The sequence below is a fragment of the Diceros bicornis genome, chromosome 31 (genome assembly GCF_020826845.1).
Source record: "Diceros bicornis minor isolate mBicDic1 chromosome 31, mDicBic1.mat.cur, whole genome shotgun sequence".
Lineage (NCBI taxonomy): Eukaryota > Metazoa > Chordata > Mammalia > Perissodactyla > Rhinocerotidae > Diceros > Diceros bicornis.
In genome coordinates, this window is record NC_080770.1 from 15,276,815 (window position 1) to 15,290,012 (window position 13,198).

At 38.6% G+C, this 13,198-nt stretch overlaps 1 pseudogene; it reads right to left on the reverse strand.

Annotated features, from left to right (window-relative positions):
• Positions 1–8,339: 8,339 nt before the first annotated feature.
• Positions 8,340–9,030, reverse strand: LOC131395572 (olfactory receptor 9I1-like; annotated as a pseudogene).
• Between the last annotated feature and the right edge of the window lie 4,168 nt (positions 9,031–13,198).

Consider the following 13,198-nt stretch of genomic DNA (forward strand, 5'->3'; position numbering starts at 1 on the left):
GCTGTGCTGCTGATGCTGTCGTCCTGGCTGCTGATGCTCTGTGAGAAGGCCACACAGCCACCCATGCGCCTGACTGCCATCTGCAGCTGCTGGTCCAGCCGCTCAAAGTTGCCATTGTCAGAACCCATCAGGCCCACCCAGGTCCAATTAAAGTGATTCAAGAGCTTGGCTAGAACCCAGGGCTGGTGGGCGCTGCTGGGCACCGTGCGGAGGAAGGACGGGTACTGGAAATGGTCAGAGAACTGGGGGTGCTGAGCTCCATGGCTAATCTGGGGGAAGGAATGGGGCTGCAAATTCCTGCCCAGAACATCCCACCACTGCCGCTGCTGGGAATCCACAGATGCTCTCACAGCTGCCCTGTGACTTGGCCTCATTCCTGCCCTCCCTGTCCTCTCTGCCTTTACATACAAAAAGCTGCACATAATTAAGATATACAACTTGATGAAAGTGGAGATAAGTATACACTCGTGAAACCATCGCCACAATAAACTTATCCGTCACTTCCAAAGTTGCCTCCCATCCTCTTATTTATTATTACCATCATGTTTTTGTGTCATAAGAACACAACATAAAATCTACCCTTTTAGCTAATTTTTAAGTGTACAATACAGTATTGTTAACTATAGGCAGTATGCTGTACAAGAGATCTCTAGGACTTCTTCTTGTATAATCAAAATCTTGTACCCTTCACTAACAGCTCCCTGTTTCTCCCTCCTCCCAGCCCCTGGCAACCACCATTCCACCTGCTGCTTCTAAGAGTTTGACTATTTTAGATTCATTATATAAGTAGTATCATGGAGTGTTTATCCTTCAGTGTCTGTTTGCCATTTATTTTTTTACTTTTTTTTAATTTTTTGTTTATTGCAGTAACATTGGTTTATAACATTGTAAAAATTTCAGATGTACATCATTATACTTCTATTTCTGCATAGATTACATCATGTTCACCACCAAAATACTAATTACAACCCATCACCACACACATGTACCGAATTCTCCCTTTCGCCCTCCTCCCTCCCCCCTTCCCCTCTGGTAACCACCAATCCAATCTCTGTCCCTATGTGTTTGTTTGTTGTTGTTATTATCTACTACTTAATGAAGGAAATCATACGGTATTTGACCTTCTCCATTTTTACTGAGGAAGATTCACCCTGAGCTAACATCTGTTGCCAATCTTCCTCTTTTTGCTTGGGAAGATTCACCCTGAGCTAACATCTTTGCCAATCTTCCTCTATTTTGTATGTGAGCTGCAGCCACAGCATGGCCACTGACTAGTAGTTTAGGTCCGTGCCCAGGAACTGAACCCAGGCCGCCAAAGCGGCTCACTGAACTTAAGCATTAGGTCACGGGACTGGCCCCTATTTTTAATTAATCTTTCACCGGCATTTGATACATGCTATGTCCAGGTCGTTCCAGAGCCTGTGGGCTCAGCCTGAGAACCCAATTCAACCTTAAGAAGGAATGCAGTGGACTAAAGAAGCTCTTTTAGGGTGCCGATGGGAGAAGCAGAGAAGCAAAGATGTGCTCAGGGTTTTTTCTTTACACATTGCACAATTCTTGACATTGTTTGACAAATAAAGATTCCAGCGATTAAAATTGAGGAATCATTAGAAGAATAGAAACACGATATAGAACTTGCAAAGTACCAGAAGGAAAAAAATAGATGAAAAAATTAGGAAAATTCATGAAAGGACAAAAAAGGAAAAAGCATAATAGATAGAAAACTATGATAATAGAAATAATAAATGAAACCATAGAGATACCTTGTAACTAAATAACAATGATTTTTATTTATTATTTCTATTATTATGATTTTGGCTTTTTAATAGAACGTTATGACAAAGCAAAATAAATAGAAAATTATACAATAGGGCAGAATAACTTCAAATTTGTCAGCAAGCAGAATGAACATGAAAGGTAAATTACTCTGGTTAAGAAGACTTTGCTGTACAGATTTTTATAAGACATAATCATAAAATTATGATTTTTTGGAATAGAATTTAAATGATGATCACAATGTATACAAATATCAAATCATCATGTTGTAACCTGAAACTAATATACTGTTGTATTATATTATATCTCAAAAAGAAGTAAATCCTGAAAAATGGTTGACTTTATCAGTTATTTAATTTCAGTTCAGAATATAATTTTATCCAATTAAAATTAGGACCTTCACCAAAAGAGTCTTGACACAAGGCAATATATTCCAAGCCACAACTATGTAATTTCAGAATTACATCTCATACACTTTTTTGCTCATTTATTTTGTTAGGTTTTCCCTTCCTATGGAAGGAAGAAATTTCAATGCCTTCCAGTTTGCAAGATTTGCTTTCAATACTTGGAACTTGCTAAAGGTTTTGTGCTCCATTCATTATATGCCTTGATGAAAGATACAAGATTTCTGCTTCTAAATAAATACAAAAAAAATTTTGAGAACGTTTTAACAAATGAATTCAATACCTTGTAGATCACCCAGGCTGATTAAAAAGTATCATTTCAAAGGCTATGGATAAGAAGTCGGAAAGAAATGAGCTGCCATGCAGAAGTTTTTTTTTTTTTTTTTATTTAATCCTATCTTGGTCAAAAAATGTTGTAACTCCATTTTTCTAATTGTGTCTAAATGGAAGCATTTGTAAATTTTAACAACTATCACTTCTATTTTGATGGAAAGACCATCATAGCTTGTTTGGATGCAAATCTAAATTACGTGCACCACAACTTCCAAATATCTGTCTGTTCCATGGGTTTCATAACTCAACAAGAACACGATTTTTGTGATGATGCTAAAATTCACTAAATTTGTATTGGTATTATCACCACAAAAACAACAAATGTTGTCTTTACAATTGATGTTTTACGCTGAATTTACAACAGCATTCACAATAATGTCAGACATCTCATCTCTGACAGAAACTGCTTTCAACAGCTTTACTTTGATGAATTGAGTGAAAAAATCAAATTATTGGAATAACAAATAATTTTCTGTTTGAAGCATTTAATGACCCTGATGTAAAACCGTCATCATTTCACTGTGTATAAAACTGTTCTTTTCTATTGCAGCTGATGCATTACCAAGTATTACTTTGCTTTTTCTCTGTGCACAAAAAATTGGAATTAAATAAACAAGCTAAATTACATTTGATGTGAATGAAAAGTCACACTTCACAGAGTGAAATGTAAACAAACCTGCTATTTTAAATCATCATCGTCAGGCACAGTCTTTGAAAGCAAGTGTTGAGGCATCTTCAGCACATTTGTACCTTCTACTTTTCAAGTCCTCATGGACATCACCATGACTCCCGCAACTGGTGATAAATGCCTTCAAACATCTTGTGCAAAATACATGTTCATCACCAACTTCCTTGAGTAACACACACTTCTGTTTTTTTATTTTATTGCTACCAAAAGTGCTTATTGCAAAATATAAAAGTGATACCAAACAATAAAATATATTGCTGTGGCTTTGTACCATACAAAAATAGACCAAACCAGACTGTAGCAAAAGCTTTCAGGCTACTCTCTGTATACTCCACAGCACTTCTTAGTCCCTGTTCTCTGAACCTTTTATGTTCCTACTTAAGTGCCTGCCAGTGGACACCTGTTGGCTTCATGTGCCATGGCCTGGGCTGCAATACAGCTGGCTGGTACAACAGTGGCTGCCGGGGGCAGCAGTGTTGGATATTTCTCTCACCATCACCCTAGACCAGAGAAATGAGCCCTCCCTACATCGTTGTGTCTGAGTGATTTTTTTGTTTATTTTAAGCAGGAGGCACCTTGTGTACTGTCGTTGGACAAGAGATTTCAGTCTGGAAAGAATCAGGAAAAGAGAGACAAGATAGGGCTGATTTGTCTTTCATATTTAAATATATGTCAAAGTGACAACTACGTTCACTGTATATGTGTCCCACACACTACAAGGTCTGACCATGGCAGAAGCTGGAAGTACAAGATGGAAGTCTACCAAACTATTAATAATAAAAAGTAAAATTTCTGGGACAAATGCTGCATTAACTAGGATGCCAGGGCAACAAGTATAAGTAGAGATTGCCCTGGGAAAACCATGAAATTGTACATGTTCTTTTCTTTGCTTTCCTTATCTCCCTTCCCTCCCTTCTTCCCTCTTTCTCTCCTTCCTCCCTTCCCCTCTTCCTCCTTTTCTCCCTTCCTTCTTTCTTCCCTTTCTCCTTCTTTCCTTCCTTCATTTCTTTTCTCGCCCCCTTCTCTTTCTTTTTGAATCATTAAAGTCTTTCTTTCCTTAGGGATAACTGATCACCAAATACAGATTTTTTATGCTAACAGCACTTTATTGAAGTATAATTTAAATACAGTAAAATAGACTAATCTTGTGTATACAGTTCAATGAATTTTGACAATATATTTGTATGCATATCACCTTCACACAGATCATAACATAGAAGATTTCCATATTCCAGACAATCCTCTCCTGTGCCTGTCCACACCATCATTCTTCCTCCCCCCTCCAGAGGCAATCAGTATTCTGATTTCTAATATGGGTTAGTTTGCCTATTTGAACTTTATATAAATGAAATTACTTGGTCTAGCTTCTTTCATTCAATATAATATTTTTGAGATTTGTCTATGTTGTATGTATCAATAGTTCATTTCTTTTTAAATTGCTAGTGTAAATATACACAATTTGTTTATCCATTCTTCTTTCTATACACATTTGGGTTGTTTTCCATGTTGAACTATTGTGAATAAGACTGCTGTGGACATTCTTGTAAAAGTTGTCTTGAGTGAACGTATGTATTAATTTCTCATAGGTATAGAGTAAGCAGAAGGAATTACTGGGACAGGGTAGGTATTTATTTAATTTTATAAGAAATTTGCAAATGGTTTTCCAAAGTCATACAGTTTTATACTGACCACGTCAAGGATATGTAGAAACTGGAGCTCTCAAAAATTGCAGGTGGGAATGTCAAATGGGAAACCATTTTGGAGAAGAGATTGGCAGTTGTTTAAAACTTTAAACACACACCTGCCATAAAATGCAGCCATTCCATTCCCATGTATTTGTTCAAAAGAAATGAAATGAATACTTCCACACAAAGACTTGTGCACAAATGTTTGTAGCAGCTCTATTCATATTACACAAAAATTGGAAACAATTTAATATCCATCAACAAGTGAATGGATAAACAAATTCCAGTGTATCCATTTAATGGAATGTTACGCAGAAAAGAAAAGGAACTGATGATAAATGCAACAACAAGGATGAATCTCAGAGTAATGGTGGCAAATAAAGCTACTCAAGAAATAGTAAACACGTTGAAATCAATTTATATAAAGTTATAGAAAATGCAAACTAATCTACAATGACACAAAGCAGATAAGTGTTTATGTGGAGATGGAGGATGGGAAAAATGAATTACAAAAGTGCACGAAGAAATTTGGGGGGTAATAGATATGTTCTTTATGTTGATTGTGGTAATAGTGTATATATATGGCAGAACTCATATATGGAAGAAATACCAGTTTTACACACACTTCTCCAGAAAATGTAAGAGGAAGGAACAACTCCCTAATTTTTTTTAAATAGATTTATTGAGGTTTAATTGATGTAAAATAAACTGCACATATTTAAAGTGTTTCGGAACTCATACATCGCTTAGTCACATTCTACTGCTCAAAGTAGGTCAAACGCCAGGCCTGATTCAAGGGGTGGGGTAGTAGACACCAACTCTTGGTGGGAGGAGCTCCAGAAAATTAGTAGCTATTTTTTTTCCATCACAGAGTGGTTGCTCTAAGAATGACAATAGACTTAATTAATTTGTTACAGGCTACCTTGTGTTACTTTTATATAATTTCACTTTCAGTGTAAAAATCTTATAAAAGTAAAATTCCGTTTATTCCCCTCCTTTGCCCTTTGTGTTGTTATTGTCATTTATTTTGCTTTTGTATATGTTATAAACTTCACTGTACATTGCTATTATTTTAAACAGGCGATAGTTTCGTAAAAATTTGAAAAAGCAGTCTTTTATCTTCATGTGTGTTCAACTTTTATGGTGGTTTTTTTTTTTTTCCTTCCTATGGATCCAAATATTTGCTTGACACCATTTCTTTTATATTTTAATATCTATATTTTTTATTTATTTATGTTTATATTTCTTGTAGTTTGGGTCTGCTGGCAACCATTAATCATGCTTTAATTTATTTGAAAATGTCTATTTAGCCTTCGTTGTTGAATGATATTTTCACTGCATATAGAATTCTAGGTTAATATTTTGTTTTTAGTACTTTAAAGACGTAATTTCATTCAAAAATTTTTTTCCTGTTTTCTGTGTGCCTTCTTGTGTCCCTCCAATTACACGTATGTTAGACTACTTGATATTTTCCAAAATGTCTCAGACATTCAGTTTTTTAAAAAATTTCTTTTTCCTCTCTCTGCTTCAGTTTGGATGATTTTTGTTGACCTGTATTCATGTTTATTTTGCTGTATCAAATCTGCTTCATTTCGGGTATTGTGTTGTTTAGTTCTAGAGCTTGCATTCTGTTATATTTTTTGTTTCTCTACTGAAGTTCCCCAACTGCTTACCCATTTTATTCCTTTCTTCTAAATTCTTTAACATATTTTCAGCAGTTATTGTGAAGTCCTTGTCTGATTCTAATTGTGCATATGTTTGAATTTTTCTTTTGGTTTTGGGTCAAAATCATTGCTTTTTTCATATCTAGTAATTTTTGTGTGTGTGTTAGACTTTGTGGATGACATATTGTAGATATTCTGTAAGGTAGATTGCAAAAATAGCCACGTTTATTTGCTGTTTTTTTCTGTTGGTTTATAAAAGGTCTCAGTATAAGGGCCCTTACCAATAAATTTAGCTCAGTTAAAGCTAAGTTCTTTACTCTTTCATTTAGAACTGTAAGGTTTTTACTGTTATAAATTTATAGAGCTTTTTAATTATTTCATGCGTAACAATTCTCTTCTTGGTTTGAACTTGTAATTAACCTATCTTGATACATTTATATCTAACTCTAATAAAACTCTGCTAGTAGCTTTGGGGAAAATGATGGCTGGTAGAATTGGAGCATGAAGAGGATCAGTTTTGCCTTGCAAGGTAAGATACCTTACAAGGTAAGGTACCAGCAAGGTAAGGTACTACGAGACAGGAAGTTCTCTTAGACAGAGAAGGATATGATGCTTGAGCTAACAAGGGAGGCTCAGTAGGGTTGAGATTTGGAGTACTTAGAGCCACTGAAATCTTCCCTTACATTGCCATTCCAGATTGTTGCCACAGCAAACTTAGCTTATTTTGACTAATTCAAACGATTGATTGTCATCATCGTTAGTCTTTAGGACAATTCTTTCAAATAGGAAATATTAATCTTTTTTTGATTTGAGAAAGCTGATGTTCTAAGAGGGTAAGATATTACCTGAGAAGGTAATACCATTTTTGACTCTTTGCTATAGGTCTATCATTGCTGACTTGCCGATAATGGGAAGGAGTTTATTGACAGCAGTAATTGTCATGAGTCAGGCACTGTGTCTAGGAGGAGGAAAAACAAAAGAATTGGAGATCCAAAAGTAGAGAATTGCCCCTTGAAAGGTATATATTAGAGTCCTGGAGATATTAGGAACCATTTGGGAAGGCATAAATAGAAGAATAGTCAAAAGGAAGCACCCCTTACTCTACTGTTTTAACCCGTACCAATTGGAAATTACACAGGGATCATGGTTCTTTTCATTAATTTCCTCATAGAGGGTTGGCATATTACCCATACCATAAAAGACAAAACTCCCATTATTCTCCCATTAGTATGATTCTCAGCTATGATCTTCCACATAGAGTAAAAGTCAATATCAATGAACAAAGAGATAAAAGGATCTCTCAATAGATGATAGATAGATAGATAGATAGATAGATAGATAGATAGATAGATAGATAAAATAAGGAATTGGTTCATGTAATTATGGAGGCTAAGAAGTCTCACGAGTTCCTTCCTGCCCACTTCCCAGGTGCCACTGAAAGCCACCTACTGTCCATTCTTGAGGGCAAGCACCACATGGTGTTGATGCTTATTGGAGCATGAAAATCTGGGGAGATGATGGGCCAGGATGAAGGACACCCACCTAAAGCAACATGCTTTGGGAACTGGAGTTTATCAATGACCTTTCTGAGAGTGGCTTTTATATCTTCGTTCCTCAGACTGTAGATCAAAGGGTTCAGCATAAGGATGATCACTGTGTAAAATACAGACACAGTCTTGTCCTCCTTTGAGGATTTATCTGAGTTACTTCTCTGGTACATGAAGACAAGTGTTCCAAAGAAGAGGACAACGGTGATGAGGTGGGAATTGCAAGTGGAAAAGGATTTGACTCACCCACCAGAAGACGTCACCCTCAGGATGCCTCTGATGATAAACATGCAGGAGACCAGGATGATTACGATGTTGGGCAGGAACATGAATTTGGCAAAAAAGAGGATGGCAATCTCACTTTGTGTCATGCTGTTGTAGGGGAGCTTCAGCAGGGGTGTGAGGTCAGAGAAGAAATTGATCTGATTGTCATCACAGAAGGAGAGGGTGAAGTTGCACGTGGTATGCAGGAGGGCCCATGATACCCACAGACATAGACCCAGGACAAGAAGCTTCTCCAGGTGCCTGGAGTCATAGCCACATTGCAGTGTGGTGGGTTGCTAATGGCGACAAAACAGTCATAGGCCATCACTGACACTAGATAACACTCTGTGTCTGCACAGATGGTGCAGACAAAGAAACAGCACATTGGCCATAGGAAATGACTATCTTGCTTGTGACCAGTGAGGCCAGTATCTGAGGGGCAATGTTTGAGGCATAGCAGGCACCAAGCAGGGCAAGATGGCTTAGGAAGAAGTACATTGGTGTATGTATTTGGGTGTCTACTTGGATTAGAACAAACATCCCCACATTCCCCAGAAGGGTGACTAGATAGAAACAGAAATGTCAGGAAGAGTCGAACCACCAGTTCAGGGTGTTCTGTGAAACCCACAAGAGTGAACTTTTCACAATGGTGAGATTTCTTTTGGCCATAGTCTCGATGTTGCTGGGTGGTCTGAGGTGGAGAATTGAACTAGAAATTCCAGAGCTGAAGGTCTTTGCTTTCTTCAGTATCAGACGTTAGGTGAATATCACAGATATTGTCTGCTCAGAGAGAGAAGAAAATGTTTACCATCTTAAGAATCCATAACTGGCAGTTACTATGGAGTGCTTTTACCTATCTTTGTAGCTCTCCTGAAACAGGACCTTTGGTCAGCATTTTTTCAGTTTCACTTGCTTCTTGTCTGAGGTTTTCCTTAAGACCAAAGAACCTTAGACTATCAGACTGGAAGGCATCAATCTGGAGTTCATTTCTTGTAGAATATCCCCAATAAATTGTCATGTAGCCCTGGTGTACACTGGGGCTGCCTCATATGGCAGAGAGAATTCTCTTTAGAAAGATAATTTGATTTATCCAGTTGTCTTTTTTTGGAGGCCAGGACAAAATAAAAACATTTAATATATGTAGCCAACCTACCCATTAACTGTCTGCAGTGTCCAAAGGGACAGGTATGTGATAAAAGACATGGTTTTCATGCCTTCAGCTGGGCTGTGGATGGAGCTGGCGTTGTGACACCTCTTCTAGACCTGTCCTTATTGTTTTCAAAACTTGGCTGGGAAATTTCTAGTATAGACATCCCAAATTTGCACTCAAATCTGTTATTCTGTTCTATGACTCAGTCAGTCCTTTTTTCCTCCTTATTTAGTCACAGAGTCTTTTTTTTCCCTTCTTTCCACAGAGATGGAAATTTAGAGATATGGAGTCCGTATTTTAGAACAGGCTTAACTAAATGTTCTCCAAGGACTCTTTTCTTGGTACATTTGTCTCTAAATCATAAGATTATGAACAGAAGTTTCTTTGAGCCTCTTAAAAGACTATTCTGAACATCTCAACATTTGCACTGAATTACCAGCAAATTCAGATTTCTAAATAAGTATATCCTTTATAGACTTATAACAATATCTTAGTAGGATTGTACTTAGGAGGATTTGTGCCAATCACAGCACCTTTTTTTCCAGAATGGTCATAATCTTTCAGTCCAGCCCTTGGACATGTCCCCTGACACTTGCATGACTTAGTTCACACAGCCTGTCAGCAGAAACCATCATGCCTTAATTGACGATTTTTACCTAGAGGGATATATTCATCTGACAGCTCTCTCCTGGATGGCAGTAGCTACAACTTGCATCTATTCAAGACAAAATTGATTGTCTCAATGGGAAAACCTCACAACAAGAACATCCTTCAAACTCTGAACTATTAGCTGTTGTCTGTTACTTTCTGTGTTCACATCTGTCTGATGTCTGACATTTGAGTGTGGCGTTATGTCAAGTGAGCATCTGGATGACTGGTTTCTCTTTCTCTCAAGTGTTTGGGGGTCACTGTGTACATAACCCTCAAGATGGGTTCAGTGAGGCCTAAGACACTGAAAATGGTGGCTCACACGCTCTTCTCCACACTTGTTGAGAGCACCCATGACCCTCACCAGAGACTCCAGACTTTATAGACACACAGAACCCTGGGGTTGGAATGGACCTTGTGATGTGGTTCTGTGATGTTCTAGCTCTGCTCCTCAGAGGCCTCAGCCTTCATGGAGATGCCTCAAGGGTCACAGTAGCGGAAAGTGAAGGGGAAGCTGAGCAGGTGGGGAGCTGCCAACCCAGACTCAGTTTCAAACAAAGTCGCAGTTCATTTAACTCTTGTAAACAACCAGGTGCTTCATTTCATTTTGTTTGGAAAGGGAGTTCCAATACTAAAAAGAGATTTGAATGCACTTGGTCTACTATGTTCTCTTCATTTGGCAGGAGAGAACATTGAAGCCCAGAGAAGTAAGTTTTACCTAGTTTGTCAGGAAACATTCCCTCTCAGATTTATCACAGTGGGGCCACAACACTAGCATCTTATTTGGTTCCTCAGGAAAGGCCACGGAGTCATGAGAGAACAAACCAGCATTAACGAGTCCAGGATGGAGCCACACGGACAGCAGGATGGCTACAACATAGCTGGAACACTCGGAGGCCAGGCCACAGCAGTTCCCAACTTGTCACCTACCTCAATGCACTCGCTTGCCTGTAACATCAATTTCCATGTTATCTTCTCAAAAGCTTCTCATTACACTGTCTTTCTGACCTCACCAGTTGAGACAACCTCCTTGGAGGGGCCTGGACCCATTCTGGGTCCATGCTCTGAACACTTGGTTACTCAACAGTTTGGGTGTCTGAGGAGTAATAATATCTGAATGCCAACCATTGTTCCCTGCACTTGAGAATTTTGTTACTAATTATTGCAACTATTAGCAAAGTATGTATCCCTATGCTTGTTTTATAGAAGATAGAATTGAAGCTTTGAGAAGATAACTTGTCCAAAAGGTCACACAGATAAAATTTAAATTACATTCAAAAATTTGGAAAGCAAGTTTAATAGTCTCTGGAATATATCTAATCTTCCAACATAGTTACAGGGTTTACATTCCCTCGTAGGGAAAGAGCTGGTCCTTGTGCTCCTGTGATGGACTTCTGTGAAACACTGTTGATGTTTTTGGTTTTCTGTGCAAGTACAGAGAGATTGCTGCTTTGATGACCTAAAAACCATAGAAAATGGAATTACTTAATCATTCTTGGGCCGATTTTGTGCATATGCTGGAACCTACGGTTGAAGACAGTCCCATCAGGTAGCAGGGCCAGCCTACGTGCCTAGTTTTATCCAGTGTTGCTGGTGAAATTCAGAGCTTGCAACTTACAGGTCCTCCAGGTGGACAACTGTTTTGCCTTCTTGCTCAGACAACACAGTTAGGATCACCTTGTTTCTGAATCATTGAGTTTTCTGATCCAGTTGAATCCTTTGGTGGCTTCAACATCTTGTAGATATCACCTAAAATGATGTTTGTATATGAAGATGATAATGATAAATGAAAGACAGACCCTTTCTTTTTCTGTACAATTCACCGTGATGATTTACTTGCCTTCAGTGGGGGTTGTGTGAGCCCAGATTTGCTTGAAAATCACAAAATGAGGATGACAGTGTTTCAAATTTCTGGGAGAAGCTAGCTCCCTTCAGTAGAGCTGACTGCAGGGGTATTATATCCTCCTCTCTCTCCATCTAGCTAAGAAAGCAATGGGTCTGGGGATTAAAAGTCTCTGGAGGGCAAGTGGCAGAGCCTGAATGACATCATTTCCCATGTTCATCTGTGTGCTCTTCAGGGAATTGACCATTGTCACCTTCCTGCCACTTCCTCCAGGGCTGGAAAGAAACTGAGAGAGAATTTACATATACTTTGACACAGTACAGATGAGGAAACAGACCCAGAGGTGTTGCCTGTCTCACCTGAGGTCACGTAGCTTTTCAGCTCCCAGCTGAGGTTGTGTGGGATGATCAGAAGTGATGGTGGAGGGTAGCTGTGGTCAGGAGAGGAGACTGGGACTATCACACTCTGGTGTGTTTGATCAGGCTGGTTTCACTTACTAGCCTAGGTTTCTCAAGGGTTCTGTTTCCTTCTAGAACCCAGTTCAAGTATCACCACTCTGGGGAGCCTGACTGAACACCATATAGGAAGTTCTTCAGCACTAAGTGAGCAGTACACTGCTTACCTTTCCATTCTACATTGTGGCAGAGTCTTTAACCATCTGCTTCCCAGAATATTCTGTAGGATAAGTGTTCAGTCCTACAGTGTTTAACTCTGAAACAAAGGAAGACTGCTTTAATGGTGGAAAATCAGTAAGAAAAACAGAGCAGGGAAAAGTCATTACCAAGGAGTGACCTCTAGTGCCCCTCAAATTCCACTATGTTGTTGCCAAGGAAAGGGGATATGGGTCCCATTGTCGGATACGGGCACAGAACCCATGACTCCAGCCTCCATGCGAGCTTAGGGTTGGACAGGGGTTCAGATATTTGTTTATTTTCATTTTTATTGTGAAATATAATATACACAAAAACAAATGCATGAAAATTGATATAGTTTAACACAAAATTATAAAGCAAACACCCAGGCAATCACTATAACCAAGATAAATAGAACACTTCCTCTGTCCAGAAGTTCCCGTGGGGGCCTTCCCCCAACACAACCCTCCCTTGCTCCTATATCTCGACTATGGTTTTAATCAGTTATTTGCTTAATTTAAAGCTTTGTCATATGTCTTTATATCCCTAAACAATCTAGCTTAG